The following is a 16766-nucleotide window of genomic DNA, read 5'->3' on the forward strand; positions in this document are numbered from 1 at the left end:
CATTGGATTCAAGAATCACAAGAAATCCAAGCAGGATAACCAGAAGTGAGTTCACATGTAGACTGATCATAATGAAATTGCAGAACACATAGAAAAAATCTTTTAAAAATGCCACAGGGAATAGACAGATTACTTATAAAAGAAAAACAAGCGGACCAACAACCGCAACAATGGAAGCCAGAAGGCAATGGAATAAGTCTTCAGCTTGCTGAGGGAAAATAAGTATTTACCTAGAATTCTTTTTTTTTTTTTTTTTTTCCTTTTTTTTTTTTTAAAGATTTTATTTATTTATTTGAGACAGAGAGAATGAGAGAGAGCATGAGAGGGAGGAGGGTCAGAGGGAGAAGCAGACTCCCCGCCGAGCAGGGAGCCCGATGCGGGACTCGATCCTGGGACTCCAGGATCATGACCTGAGCCGAAGGCAGTCGCTTAACCAACTGAGCCACCCAGGCGCCCTACCTAGAATTCTAAACTCAGCTTAACTCTCTCTCTCTGTGTGTATGTATTATCTAGCCTTTAAAGAGTAGGAAATCTTGCCATTTGCAAGAACATGGATGAACCTAGAGGACATTATGCCCAGTGAAACAAGCCATATGAATAAAGACAAATACTATACAATCTCACTTATATGTGTAATCTAAAATAATCAAATTCATGAAAGTGGAAAGTACAGCTGTGGTTACAAGGAGCTAGGAGAGAGGAAGAAATGAGGAGATGTTGATCAAGGGGTACAAAGTTTCAGGGCACCTGGCTGGCTCAGTCAGTAGAGTGGGTGACTCTTGATCTCAGGGTTGTGAGTTCAAGCCCTGTGTTGGGTGTAGAGATTACTTAAAAATAAAATCCTTTAAAAAAAAAAGAAGGTACAAAGTTTCAGTTATGCAAAGTAAGTTCTTGAGATTTAATGTAAAAAAATGTGACTGTAGTTAACAATAGGGTATTGCATACTTGAAATTTGCTAAGAGGGTAGATCTTAAGTGTTACCATCACGTGCACACATGCACACACACAAATAGTAACTATGTGAGGTAATACATGTTAATTAGTTTGGTTGTGGTGAATATTTTGCCATGAACATGTATATCAAATCATCAAGCTGTACATTTTAAATATATACAATTTGTAATTGTCAATTATAACTCAATAAAGCTGGGGGCAGGGAGTAAGAATAAGAGGACCAGAGCCTTTAAAAGAACTGAGTTTACTACCACGTGTCTTCACTATAGGACAAAAAAAGAACATGGTTCCAGAGAAAAGACCTTGTATACAAGAAGGAATTGAGGGGAAAAAAACAGTAAATATGTATGCAAAGCTAAGCAAACATCAGTTTTATTAAATGATAATGGCTCATATTGGGATATGAAATAATTTGGGGGGCACCTGGGTGGCTCAGTCATTAAGCTTCTGCCTTGGGCTCAGGTCATGATCCCAGGGGTCCTGGGATCGAGCCCTGCATCAGGCTCCCTGCTCAGTGGGAAGCCTGCTTCTCCCTCTCCCACTCCCCCTGCTTGTATTCCCTCTCTCGTTGCCTCTCTCTGTGTCAAATAAATAAATAAAATCTTTAAAAAAAATAATTTGGAACCAAATTAGTGAACAATGATAGCAAGTAAAGCACAGAAGATGGGAAGAGGGTCATCACCTTCAAGCATTAAAGGTACCCATTAAAATTTTAAGAGTAACCACTAAAATGAGAGTTAAGCTTTCTAAATCAATTCAGAAGGAAAATGGAGTTTTTAAAAAATCTTAAATTTGAGCAAGACATGATAGTCCCTGACCTTGAGGAGCTCAGAGTCTTCTCAAAGGGACTCCCAGTACAGTGTCAAGCAAACAAGGACATAATTCTCCTGACAAATTCTCCTGACATTTTAAATGTACAATAAGGTCAAGTGTTGATGAGAATACGAGGAAATGGGTTATAGTCACAGCTCACATGAGCGTTAAGTTGGTACAGATGCTCCGGAGGGCAGCTTGCCATTGGCTTCCCCAGTGTTCCCTTCTCAGTGCAGGCCCTTAAAGCCATTCACCCATGTGCAGGCATGTGCAGAGGGGGCACGCTATGGCAGCATTGTGGGGATTGCCCCAGAAACCCCACAGCCCCAGAAACAACCTAAATACCCATTAATAAAAGAATGGCAAAAACCACAGTTTATAATAATAGAAATAGAATATTTCTCCACAGTAAAAAGGAGGATAAGGTAGATCTACTATGTTCTTATATCAAATACTCCCCCCCACACACAGACATGCATGCACATGCATACACATGCACATGTGAGCACACACGTGCACACACACATGCATGCATATCACGCATCCCAGGCAGAGCTCTTCCAGACCCAGGGGCCCTGACACCTCACAGGAATGAGGTAAATTTGAACTGTCCTGAATTGAGCAAAGTACTGCAGAGAGGGGTCAGGAGACACAGAGAGATTATGAGCCAGGAGGAGTTCTAGCAGAAAGAGAACACAATAAGGAAAAAATCTCTGGCTGACAATCTGTGGATGTTTCCTCCACAAGGGAAGGGGCAGAAGATAAGAGGAAACCCAGAGACACAAGCACACTCCTCCCAAGCCCACACCTGAGGGAATCGAGGTTTTGGGGACCAGGCCCAGGCTGGGGTGAGGGTGGGAAATAGGCTGGAAAAGGCCCAGGCAGCAAGCCCCCACTCTTGCTTCCCTCCCACACTATCAGCTCTTGACTTCCTGTTTGACCAAACTTGTCAAGTGTGTTTTTGAAAACCCCTATCTTTGAGAAGAGTTATGGGGGATGGGGAGGGACAGACCTCTCAGGGGGCCACAGTGACCACCCAGCCCACAGCTCTGCACCTCTGCCCTGAACTCCCAGGGAGGGGAAGGTTTGCAGTGCTTGGGCCCCAGGGCTTGCCTCCTACTGGGCTTCTCTCCCACAGGAGGCCTCCAGGATTGGGGAAATCTCAGGGGGGGGGTGTGTGTATGTATGTGTGCACACACATGTGTGCATGCTCCAAACTGACTGCTACCTGACCACATATAAAATTGCTTCCCACTATATGTTCCCACTTTTTTGGACACTGGAGATGAATTGCTATATCTCTACATATGACGGGCTGTTTCTCACTGCCAAACCTTCTCTCACTGCTGTTCTTCCTGCCTGGGTCTCCTGTCCTCTCTTACCTGGCTTAATGCTTATCTTTTACTGTTTCAGATTTGTATTACTGCCTCCTGGAAGTCTTCCCTGTCACCCTCTATTCCTAGTTGGGCTAGATGCCTCTCTGGGATTTCCATCACGCACTGGGCTTATGTCTATTGCAAAACTTACAGCAATACTCAAACCAACATTTATGGGGTGCCTCCCATGTTACAGGAGCAGTATTAAGCAGTGAATAAGTATTAACATTTTTAATTTTCCTAATATTCCTGTGAAATGAGATAGCTTCTAGCTGCCTTCCTGAGAGTCATTCTCTCTCCTTATTAACAAAATGGGAATAAGAATGTGTCCAACTTAATAATTATATTTCATTCATACATTTCATAACCTTACAATTAAATTCGGACCAATGGGATGTGCAGAAGTTGTTAGGGGAGAATTATAGGAAAGCCCTTTAAAGGGTGGCCAATGCAGCTGGAAAACACACGTTGCCTTTGCTCTTTCGTCCATCTTCCATTCCTTTCATCGTGTTAACCTGATGGCTTGGGCTGCAATAGTCACCTTGCAACCATGAGACAATCTTGATAAAGAAGGTCACACACTCTAACAATAGTGAAATGAAAAAATAGAAGGAGTTTCAGTGCTTCTGAAACTGGCCATTTTTTATATGGCCAAGTAAGCTCCTATTGGACCAAACCTTCCAGTGAAAATAACTATTAACTCTGGACAAAATTAAAAATACAACTATCTAAAGGCACTGGGGAGTGAACAAAATTGATCAGATCCTCGAGGGGAGCTGACATTTGGAAGAAGGGGTGGGACAAAGGCTATTTCCTATTTGTATTGCTTTTAGCTTGAAAACAGTACAAAATCAGCTTGAGTAGACACTGAGCAGAGAGCATCATGTGAGGTGACTAAAGCTCTTATTGAAAACCTTAGTTTTCTGGCTTAAATAACCAAAGCATGAAGCTCAAGGAAAACTGAGCTGCTGAAAAGTAAAAGAATCCTAGGAAGAAGAGGGCCAAAGATGAGGAGCCCTGAATTCCATGCATAAACTCTGTCAATTTCTGGTGACTGCTGACCCATGCATTCATTGAGCAGGCTCAAAGATGCCCAACTAAGGATAAAAGAACTCAATGAGATTTGTGTTGCTGCCCCAGAAACAGCTTGCAATTTGAGTCTAACGAAGTTAATTACCAGCTAAAGCAAAAAACCAACACTCTCCATAAGAATATAACAGATTCCAGTTGCCCCACAACATTACATTTACAATGTCCATAATACAACAACAAAAAATTACACAACAGATGAGGAACAGAAAAACATGACCAATTCGCAAGAGAAAAGACAATGAATGGAGACCCAGATGTTGGAATTAACAGACAAGAATTGTAAAGCAGTTACTATAATTATGATCAAGGATGTAAAGAACACATGCTAGTAATGAATGAAGATGGAAACAGATGTTTGTGCTATTGCCTCTGGGCTGGGTGTACCTGGAGAACATGGGATACCTGTGCAGAGCTGGGATTGAGGGAAGAGAGAGGGGAAAGAGAGGGGAAAGGTGGAAAAGAAAAGGAAGGCAAAGGGAAGAGGAGTGTGGAAAAGAGAGAAAAGTGGAGAGGAAAGTGTGGAACAGCAAGTGCATGGTTCCAATGGCTGGAGAACAGTGTCCTGGGAAGGGACAACCAGCCTCTTCCCCATGACCCCATAACCAGAGACCCACCCCTCATCAGGGTGCCTTTTTCCTCATCTTGTCACCCTGCACCACCCTCAGGAGCACTGCTCACCCTGGAGCCCCCCAAATCCAGCTTCCTTTAGCACTGCTACATCTAGGCAGGGACATTCTAACACTCTTCCAAGGTGCAGAAGGGAAACAGAGAACAAATGCAGGCTCTACTATGAATTAGAACAGTTATAAGATGGGATTCATTCTATACAACTGCAAAGCCCCTTCCCATCCCCATTCTCAGCTTCCAACCATGTGGTGGGCACCACCAAGCCTGAACCCACATGGATTTGCATCCAGTTGCTTGCAGGAGGGTTCCATTTGCACAGCTGGGCCACCAGCCAGCATTGCCCAACCACATCTTCATCTTGAATTGCAATGGGACTGTGCTAGTGTTGACAATAGTCTCGGGGTTCTGGGAGGACTCTGGATACGCTCAGAGAAACAAAGAAATTCAAGGTACGGTTTCTGCAAGTGCAACCACAAAGTCATAGCTCTTTGTTCACTGGCAACAGCAAACAGAACAAACATAAATATCAGCACTCAAGCCATGTTTATGCCCCCTTACCCAAGGCACTTTCACAGCTGATTTCTGTCTCTCATAATGGTTCAATAGGATTGTCAGGGCAGATAGTCTTCTCTCCCACTTTACAAAGGTAAAAACTGAGGCCTTTAGAAATAAGAGATTGGTTTCAGTTTGCACAGTGATATACAAAAAGTCCCAGTTGTAGGTCTACAACCCAGGAGTCCTATGCCCCAACCAGAACTCTGTTCCACTAGCAAAGAGGCAACGGTGCCTTCCCCCATTCCATCCCATTATCCCGCACCCCTAATATTGCCTGTGATATAAGCATGCTCTTCTGCACTCAGCAATGAGCCTTTAGAGGATAAGGACTGTGTCCTTTCACTGCTGTCTCTAGCAGACAGCATGGAGCAGACAGAGACTTGGGAAGTATGACATAAAAGCTTAAATCAGCCTTGGGAAGCAAAAGTTAAACTGCAGTGCAAGGCGAACATTCTCTAGGTGTCACCCCTTCTTTCCCAACAAGCATGTGACCGCAGCCACTCAGCACTGGAGACCACCAGCATAAACACAACTCATGACATCTTTAGGCAAAGGAAATTGAAACCAACTAACTCAGTTGGCCACCTTTTTTTTTTTTTTTTTTTTTAACATCCCTCTAAAAACAGGCAGGCAAAGCAATTGGTTCAGAACCTGAGGAGCTGGAATGCATTTACGGACTCTGAGGTTGTCCAACCGAAACCTGCACATCCAGAGACCCCACCTCATTTCCCAGGCCCTGACAAGCTGATTGAGCCAGGACAGGAAGAGTAACTGGTGGGTGATTGCAGACTATCCAGTGTCAGCTCATTGTTCCGGGAGGAAGCTGTCAGGATCAGACCTCCCAGGAGTGCCTGCGGCCTCTGGTTCTTATTTTTCCCTTTGTAGGTGGGAGCCATCATCCTCTCTCCCACCCAACCAGACACTCCCAATCAGATGTCGTCAGCCCAGAGTCTCCACATTCCCAACTCCGAGACCTCAAAGGAGGAGGATCGGGGGCCACCTAATACTCTTTTCCCCTGGGGTTCCCTTAAAATCAAAAGTTGTATTTTTTTTTTATTCTGGTAAGAGCACAAAATGTGAAATCTACCCTCTCAACAAAATTTTAAGTGTACAATACAGTATTGTTGACTAATGGTACAATGTTGTACAGCAGATCTCTAGAACTTACTCATTTTGCTTAATTGAAACTTTATGCCTGTTGATTAGTAACTCCTCATTTCCCCTCTCCCCCTACCCCTGTCAACCACCATTCTACTCCTTGATTCCATGAATTTGACTAATTTAGATATCTCATGTGAAAGACAAACGCAGTATTTGTCTTTCTATGACTGGCTTATTTCACTTAGCATAATGCCCTCAAGGTTCGTCCATGTTGTAGCATATTGCTGAATTTCTTTTTTAAGGCTGAATAATATTCCATTGTATGTATATACCATATTTTCTTTATCCATTTACCTGTTGATGGACATTTGGATTGTTTCCACATCTTGGCTATTGTGAATAGTGCTGCAGCAAACATGAAAGTGCTCATATCTTATAAAGATCCTGATTTCAATTATTTTGAATAAATACCCACAAGTGGGATTATTGGTTCTATTTTTTAAATATTGAGGAATACTGCTTTCCTTAGTGACTGCACCGTTTTGCATTTCCACCAACAGTGTGCAAGGGCTCCAATTTCTCCATATTCTCACCAATACTTGCTGTCTTTAGGGTTGTTGTTGTTTTTTTTAATAATAGCCACCTTGACAGGTGTGAAGTGATATCTCATTGTGGTTTTGATTTGCATTTTCCTGATGATGAGTGATGTTGAGCATCATTTCATGTGTCTGTTGGCCATTTATATGTCTCCTTTGAAGAAATGTCCATTTAAGTCCTTAACCTATTTTTTAATCAGGCTATTAGTTTTGTTGCTACTGAGTGGTAAGAGTTTTATATTTTGGAGATTAACCCTTTGTCAAATATATAGTTTGAAAATATTTTCCTGGGTGTTGTATGTAAATGATGAATCACAAAACTAATACTACTGAAACTAATATTACACTATATGTCACTGGAATTTAAATAAAGGCTTTAAAAAGAATAAAAAAAGAAAATATTTTCTCCCATTCTGTAGGTTATCTTGATTATTTCCTTTGCTGTGCAGAAGCTTTTTGATTTAGTCCCACTTACTTTCTTTCTATTGCCTTTGCTGTTGGTGTTGTATCCATGAAATCATTGTTGAGACCAAAGTCATGAAGACTTTCCCCTATGTTTTACTCTAGGAGTTTTAGTTTCAGACTTACATTACACTTAAAGACTTAAATGTAAGTCTTTTTGAGTTAATTTTTTGTGTATGTGTAAGATAAGGGTCCAATTTCATTCTTTTCCATGTTATCCAGTTTTCCCAACACCATTTGTTGAAGAGATTATCCCTTCCCTAGCGTATATTTTTGGCACCCTTGTTCAAGATCAGTTGACAGTAAATGTGTAGATTTATTTCTAGGCTCTGTATTCTGCTCCATTGGTCTATATGTCTATCTTTACACCAATACCATACTATCTTGATTACTGTAGTTTTGTATTGTATTTTGAAAATACCTCAACATAAAAAAGGATATATATGCAAAGCCCACAGCTAACATCATAATGACTGGTGCAAAACTGAAAGATTTTCCTCTAAGATCAGGAACAAGGTAAATATGCCCACTCTCACCACTTCTTTTTTTTTTTTTTTTTTTTTTAACCCCTTCTTTTCATCATAGGGCTGGAAGTCTTAACCAAAGCAATTTGTCAAGAAAAAGAAATAAAAGGCATCCAAATAGGAAAGAAAAAAGTAAAATCGTCCCTGTTTGAAGATGACATGATTTTATATATAAAAAAAACCCTAAAGACTCCACCAAAAACCTATTAGAACTAGTACATGAATTCAGTAAAATTGCAGCATACAAAATCAACATACACTAATGTTTCCATACACTAACAACAAACTATCTAAAAAGGAAATTAGGAAAACAATCTCAGTGGTGTCAAAAAGAATAAAACATTTAGGAATAAATTTAGCTAGGAAGTGAAAGACTTATGTACTGAAAACTTGTTTTGTTTCAATAAAACATTGATAAAAGTAATTAAATAAGACACAAACCAATGGAAAAACATGTTAAGACACAAACCAAGATGTTTTTCCATTGGTTTGTGTCTTATTTAATTACTTTTATCATGGATTAGAAGACTTAATATTGTTAAAATGTCCACAACAATGAATTGTGGATCACTACATCAAAAACTAATGATGTATTGTATGGTGACTAACATAACATAAGAAAATAAAATTTAAAAAAATAAATAAAGATACCTCAATTAAAGATATTTTATCTCTCTAAAAAATAAATAAATAAATAAATAAATAAAATGTCCATACTACACACAGCAATCTACAGATTCAATGTAATCCTTATCAAAACACCAGTGCCATTTCTTACGAAAGTAAAAAAAACAATTCTGCAATTCATATGGAACCACAAAAGACCATGATAGCTAAATCAATCTTGAGAAAGAACAAAGCTAGAGACATCATACCTACTGAATTCAATTTTTTTTTACTTTTCATTACAAAAGTCTAATAATGCACATTGTATCTAAAACATCCATAGAATGTAGAAACAGATTGTGCACAAACTGAGTCCCCTGTGACCCCAGCCCTCAAAGACAATCACCATTAACACTAGATATTTTCAGTGCACATGTTTTATGTATTATGAGTGAGAAAGCAAGTTGCTGAGCAATATTGGAGAATGTTTCAAATGTGCAAACTCCATAGTTGTGTAGATATCATAGATAGAGATATATTCTCCAATTTTCCAATATTGCTCAGCAACTTGCTTTCTCACTCACAATAAATTGCAGACATTTTTCTATGTCCACAAATATATATCAACATCACTATTTGTCATAGTTGCATAGTATTCCAATATATACATGTACTGAAATTTATTTATTCATTCCCCTATTGATGGACATTTAGGGTTTTACAGCTTTTCATGTTTCCAACAAACACTGTACATATCCGTGCATATATTTTACCACCCTTGAGTATTTTTAGAAATAGAAGTCGTGAACTGAAGGATAAGGCAGTTTTCAATGTAATAAATCTTGTCAAATTGCTAAGGGTCTCTTTGAAAAGATATCAAGTAAATTTTATTTTTAATTAACACATAAACAAAACTCTTCATTTGCTTAAGTCTGTGTCAGTCCCAAAGGTGACCCCTCATTCTTCATTCTTCCCATTTTAGAAAATGCTTTTTGGGATGCCTGGGTGGGTCAGTTGGTTAAGTGCCTGCCTTTGGCTCAGGTCATAATCCCAGGGTCCTGGGATCGAGTCCTGCATCGGGCTCCTTGCTCAGTGGGGAGCCTGCTTCTCCCTCTTCCTGCTGCTCCCCCTGCTTGTGCCCTCTCTCTCTCTATCTCTGTCTGTATCTCTCTGACAAATAAATAAAATCTTAAGAAAGAAAGAAAGATAAAAAGAAAGAAAGAAAAGAACGAGGCATTTTGCTCAGATGCCTAGCCCTCACTTTCTTGTTAGGGTTTGGATGGCTTTCAGCTCTCTGAAACTAATGTAAGAGATGCATTTTCAGGCTATTGAGCCTGATTCCTGCCCTGCCTCCTCATTCCCACTCAGAGGTTGGTCATGCATGGAGATAACACCATGATAACTGATAACATAATATTCAGGAATATTATGAAGAGCCCTGTGGGCAACTTACCCCAAAGCCAGCATTTTCATTTCTACCTGGAGCCACCCACTCTCAAAAAAGAGGTGGAAGCATGAATTTGTATATCTTTTTGGGGGGTAATTGGACATTATCTATTAATATCTTAGAAGTACACTTCTGTGAACAAAACAAATGAACAGAAGGGAAGGGAAGGAAAAATAAGACAAAAACAGAAAGGGAGACAAACCATAAGAGATTCTTAACTATAGGAAACAAATTGAGGGTTGCTGGAGGGGAGGTGGGTGGGGGGATGGGATAATTGGGTGATGGGCATTAATGAGGACATTCGATGTAATGAGCACTGGGTGTTATATGCAACTGGGGAATCACTAAATTACCTCTGAAACTAATAATATACTATGTTAATTAAATTGAATTTAAATAATTTTTTTAAAGTACACTTCTATGATTCAAGAAAATTAACTTTTGTAATAATTAGAAACAATCTAACTTCTCAGTGAAGTATGAGATCATCTACCTGGAATAATGATCAGGCATGAGGACCACCCCCACACATACACCCCAAAATACCATCCTCTAGTTTTGTTATTGGAAATTCAAATCTTGGCTTTGTCCATTAATCATGAATTTTTACTTTTCTCTACACACTGGAACTATCCAGACCAAGATATAAAACATTTCCAACATCCCAGAAAGTTCTCTCAAGCCCCATCTCAGTTAGTACTCCTCATCCCACTAGGGCTACCTACTGTATTTCTATTACCATACAGCAGTTTTTCTTGTTCTTTGACTTTCATATAAATCACTCTGCATGTACTCCTTTATGTCTGCTGCTTTGGCTCAACATAATTTCTGTGAGATTCATCCATATTGTGTGTATCAATAGTTCATTTTCTTTGTATTGATGTATGGTATTCCATTTTATGAATATATTCTGATTTCTTTGTCATCTTCTTTGTAGATTAATATTCAGGGGCTTTTTTGGGTTTTGTTTTGTCTTTTTTTTGTTGTTTTGCACTATTATGAACAAAGTTGTTATGAACATTGTTATACTTGTCTTAATCTTGGGTATATAACGGAGTTGGCCATACATATGCATATGTTTAGCTGTTGCAGATAATGGCAGATAGTTTTCCAAAGTGTTTGAACCAATTAATACTCCTACCAAGCAATATAGGAGGTTTCCAGTTGCTCCACTACCTTGCCAACACTTGGGATTATCAAGCTTTTATTGTTTGTTTATCCATCTGTTTGTTAGCCAGGGTAAGGGGTCTATAGAGCTTTCTCATTTTGGTCTTAATTTACATTTCCCTCATAAGTAATGATGTTGAGAATTTTTCATATGTTTATGGCCATTTGGAGATCTTTTGAGAAATACCTGTCCAAGTCTTGCTCATTTTTATTTTTTTATTTTATTTTATTATGTTATGTTAATCACCATACATTACATCATTAGTTTTTGATATAATGTTCCATGATTCATTGTTTTCGTATAACACCCAGTGCTCCATGCAGTATGTGGCCTCCTTAACACCCATCACCAGGCTAACACATCCCCCCACCCCCCTCCACTCTAGAACCCTCAGTTTGTTTCTCAGAGTCCATAGTCTCTTATGATTCATCTCTCCCTCCTATTCCCATCCCCTTAATTTTTCCCTTCCTTCTCCTAATGTCCTCCATGCTATTCCTTATGTTCCATAAATAAGTGAAACCATATGATAATTGACTTTCTCTGCTTGACTTATTTCACTTAGCATAATCTCCTCCAGTCCCAACCATGTTGATGTAAAAGTTGGGTATTCATCCTTTCTGATGGCTGAGTAATATTCCATTGTATATATGGACCACATCTTCTTTATCCATTCATCTGTTGAAGGGCATCTTAGCTCTTTCCACAGTTTAGCTATTTTTAATTTTTTTGTTATTGATTTAAAAGAGTTCTTTATATGTTCTAGATACAAGTCCTTCATTATATGATATATGTATTGTGAATACCTTCTCCCAATCTAAGTCTCCTTTATTTGCTTTTTAAATGTTGTGGGGTTTTTTGGTAAATATGCTTTTTTGTGCTTTTTTGTCCTGTTTAAGAAATCTTTTTCTATCCCAGGATCATGAAAATCTTCCATTATCTTCTAGAAGTTTATTGACTAACTTTTCACATTTAGGTCTATGCTCTATCTTAAATAAATGTTATATGGTGTGAGGTAGGAATCAAGACTTTTTTCTATACACTTATCCAATTATTTTAGCATCATTTTGGCAAACATGATCCTTTCCCCCACCAAATTGCAGTGGCACCTTTGTTATAAATCAAGGAACTACATACTGGGTCTTTCTATTCTGATCCATTAGTTTACTTTTCTACTATTATGCCAGTACTGGACTGTGCTAATTACTGCATGTTTTTAGTAAGTCTTGAAATCTGGCAGTAAAAATTCTCCAATTTTCTTATTCTTCAAGATTGCTTGGCTACTCTAGGTTTTTTGCTTTGCTATATAATGTCTAAAGCAATTTGATGATATTCACTGAAAAAAAATCTGTTGGAAAGTTGATTAGGGTTGAATTGAATCTACAGATCAGTTTGGAAAGAATTGGATCTTAACAATATTGAATTTTCTAACCCATGAACATAAAACATCTCTTCATTCAATTAGGTCTTCTTTAAGTTTTCCCAACAGTGTTCTATAGTTTTCAGTGTAGAGGTATTACACAGCTTTAGTTAGACTTATTCTAGATAATTTTTGATGCAATTATAAATAGTAGCACTTTTAAAATTTCATTTTGCAATTGTTGGTTACTAGTTATAGAAATACAAATGATTTTTATATATTGTCTTTATATCCAATGGTCTTACTAGGTGTAGTTATTAATTGTATTAATGATTATTAATAGTTTATAGGTTCTTTTGGATTTTCTGATATAAAATCATCTACAAATAAAGATCCATCTACTTCTTGCTTTCTAATCCTTATGTCTTCTTGCACTGGCTAGGCCACTCAGTAGAGTGGTAAAAGAAGTGGTGGTGGTGGTGGACACCTCTTTCTTGCTTTCAACCTCAGGAATAAAGTGTCCAGTATTTCACCAATAAGTATGATGTCATAGGGTTTTTCACGTAGCTATAGGGTTGGGGTTTTTTTGTAGATACCCTTTATCAGATCAAAGAAATTCATTTCTGTTTTAAAAATATTTTCAATTAGCCGAGATATAATACATCATTATTTTTTGATGTAGTGTTCAACGATTCATTAGTTGCATATAACACCCAGTGCTCATCACCACATGTGCCCTCCTTAATACCCATCACCCAGTTACCCCATCTCCCCACCCCCTCCCTTCTGTAACCCTCAGTTTGGTTCCCAGATTCCAAAGTCTCTCATGGTTTGTCTCCCTCTCTGATTTAAATTCATTTCTATTCCTAGTTTGTTGAGGGTTATTATCATGAATGGATGCTGAATTTTATCAAATACTTTTCCTACATCTACTGAACATGAGTGGTACCACAGTTCACATTATGATAAACACCACAAAGCTTCTCTGATAACATTAGTGAGAATGGCAACCCACTTCTTCAATTCAGGGACCATGCCATTCTCTTCCCATACCAGACATTGTCCTATAACTGTCCTCTCTATTTGTTTTGTCCTTTATTTTCCCAACTTGTGTTAGTGCTCCTGGACACCAGGGAACAGGTTTTACTGCTCTTGGTAGCAACTTCTGCTTCTTGAACATTTCTGGGAACATCATGGGAAAATTGATAGAAAAGTGCTGCCTCCTGGATCATCCCTGGCCCCTGACTATGCCTGAGATGTCCTGTGGCCAGCACCTTGGATACCCACCATCATTAGATAGCAGGATCCTTTGACTGTCAGACTTATCAATCAAGCAGTGGGAAGCTATTAGTACAACTCTGAGTGAGGAACAACTCTGCCCTGGGAGCAAACTCCAAGAGTGGTTATTTGGATGAGACTTTGCCTAGGTGTGGCAAATCCAAGGAGCTGGGTCAGAGGCTTTACGAAACCCCACAGGAGCATGCAGTATGGACACTGCATTTGGCACCCAGTATGCTGAAGGAATCCAGCCAGCAAGTCAGCCTGCCTGCCTGTTCACTGGCTGCTCTCTCCTAAGTCCAGAACATTTGCAGAGCCAGGAGCTTTGGCACAAAGCTGCTCCCATCCTTGCCGGCATGGGTTTATGGATATTAAAAATGTGCTGATGTGAATCACCATGCAAACACGCTTCACTAGAAGTGCTGCATGCAGGAACACTGCTCCTTTTATTGTCTCCTCTACCTCTGTTGGAAACGTTCACCCACAGATGATGCGGAGATTAGTGGGGCGTCAGGCTGCTGCGTGTTTTTAGGCAGCCTGTCAGCTCCCATCAGCTACGGCTAGGGCTGCAGAGGAGGCTGAGACACACCTCAATGCCCCTGCCTGGGGCCCACGGGCAGAGTCTGGGGCAGGAGAGTGGCTTGGAGTGGGGAAAGACATTCCCTAGTAAGACATTTTCTTAAGCATCCAGCCTGTAGCCACTGTCCCACGGTAATATGGCGGCCAGCACCTCTAGAGTGCTCTCCCAGGTTAGCATCAGGGAAAGTCCAAACCTTTTCTGCTCTGGGGCAGCCACTCTCATCCTCCCTTCCCTGTAAAGGTTACCAGATAAAATACAGTCCCATGGGAGGGATGGAAGATGGGCTAGAGAGGCCCTGCCCTCCAGGATGTCTCAGTGCACACAGGAAGGTGTCAGATCTGGTTTCAGACTGAGACTGTCCACTGTCCTCCTGTCCACTGGAGGGTTTGGGTTGCTCTGGGAGCACAGATACCCACTCTGGGAAAGATGAGGGAAGGCAACATGGAAGAGGAAGTGCTAGAACTGAGCCCTGAACCACAACTAGGCTGAAACAGGGAGATGGCATTCCAGGTGGCAGGAAACACCTGAGCAAACATGGGGAAGTGGGAAAGCACAACATCAAGGGCCAGGTGCTTTCCCACTCTCTGCTCATCCATTCTCCATATCACCTTGTCCCCATGTTGACTTGAAAAATGGCAGCCATCATCCCAGGCATCGTAGCCAAACCCAACCTTGACCAGAAGCATAAGAGATTGCCTCTTCCTATGTGTCCAGGAGCTGCCTCAGAAGAGCCTAGAGCTCCTTGCCAGCACTGAGAATGGAAGCCAGTTTGAAGGAGGAAGCACTGGCAGGGAGAAAGCCTGTCTCAGCCTAGCCCTGACCAGGATGCTCTGTGCCAACAGTGAGAATCTGTCCCACTGCTGCCATGCCTCATCTAACACCTTCACCACCCACAGTGTGTTCTGGACTCCCCATGTACACTGCAGAGGCTAGAGGCTGTGTCCCATACATATCTGGCCACAATCTAGCATGCTGTCCAGCTCATAATAGACTCTAAGGACCTTATCTGGAAAACAGGAGACCATGATGCACACCTACTTGGGGCCACCCTAATGCATGGCTCCAGGAGCCTGTCTCCACAGGCAGGACAATGGAAGCTGTGAGTGCTGCAATCCTGGGCCTCTTTATGCAGCTCCCAGTGCTCAAGCTATTGGGGCCAACATTCATGGAACCCTCAACATGTTACATTTCAGCTGAATTATTTTAATCAGTGCTTACAGTGAAGCAAGGCACGATTTTATTCCCGGATGGGGAAACTGAGGCACAGAGCATTAAATAATCTCCTCAATGTCACCATTTTAGCAAGTGGCATTGTGGGATCTGAACCCTGTCAGTCGGCCTCAGAGCTTGTACTATAAACCACTGTACCCCTCTGCCCTGAGAAGGCCCCATACTTTCCATGTGCAAGAAGTACCTTCATAATCCAAACCCTCAGAAGAGACCCCAGATTGTGGATGTACAGCATAAGAGAGCTGGGGAGGGCGTTAGCAGACCCCCAGTCCTCCTCTCCTGCCCACCCTGCCACTCTGTTTCTCGGAGAAGAGCTTGAGGCCTAGACAGGGATGAGGGGCCCCCCACCAGTCATGTCTCAATGATCTGTAGCAGGTCCAGAGCCCTTTCCCTGTCTCCCCCTGCCTCTTCTTTCCCCACCCTCCACTGCCTTTTCAAGACAGGCCCTGCCTGCCATTTGTGAGGGACACAGGGACAGTTGGTAGCTACATCAGGGAGATACCTGCAGGGTTGATGCAACTCTGGGCATGAATCCAGCCAACTCTCTTGGCCTTTTGCTGAAAACTGAGCAGAGCCTGAGCTGAGGGGCTCCTTATACAGTGGATCAACCAGGCCCCAAAGCCCCTTCAGGGAAATGGATCTCCTTCTCACTATGCAAAAGGAGGGCAGGAGGAGACTGAGCTTCAGAACACAAGGTGGTTCAGCAAACATCCAGAACTCCCCCCAGCGCCTGACCTGGATGCAGGGACAACCATGGGAAGAGAGGGGCATTCAACCTCTTCCCCAGCTAGAGATAACTGCACCTTCTTAGTCTGTGGAGAGGAGGGGATGGGAGCATGAAATTCCACTATGTGAAATTATTTCTGTTGGGTTAAATCCTATGTAAATTAGCTAGATCTTTTTTTTTTTTTTAAGATTTTATTTATGGGGCGCCTGGGTGGCTCAGTTGGTTAAGTGTCTGCCTTCGGCCCGGGTCCTGGGATCAAGCCCTGCATCGGGC

The sequence above is a fragment of the Neomonachus schauinslandi genome, chromosome 1, assembly GCF_002201575.2.
Source record: "Neomonachus schauinslandi chromosome 1, ASM220157v2, whole genome shotgun sequence".
NCBI classification, from domain to species: domain Eukaryota; kingdom Metazoa; phylum Chordata; class Mammalia; order Carnivora; family Phocidae; genus Neomonachus; species Neomonachus schauinslandi.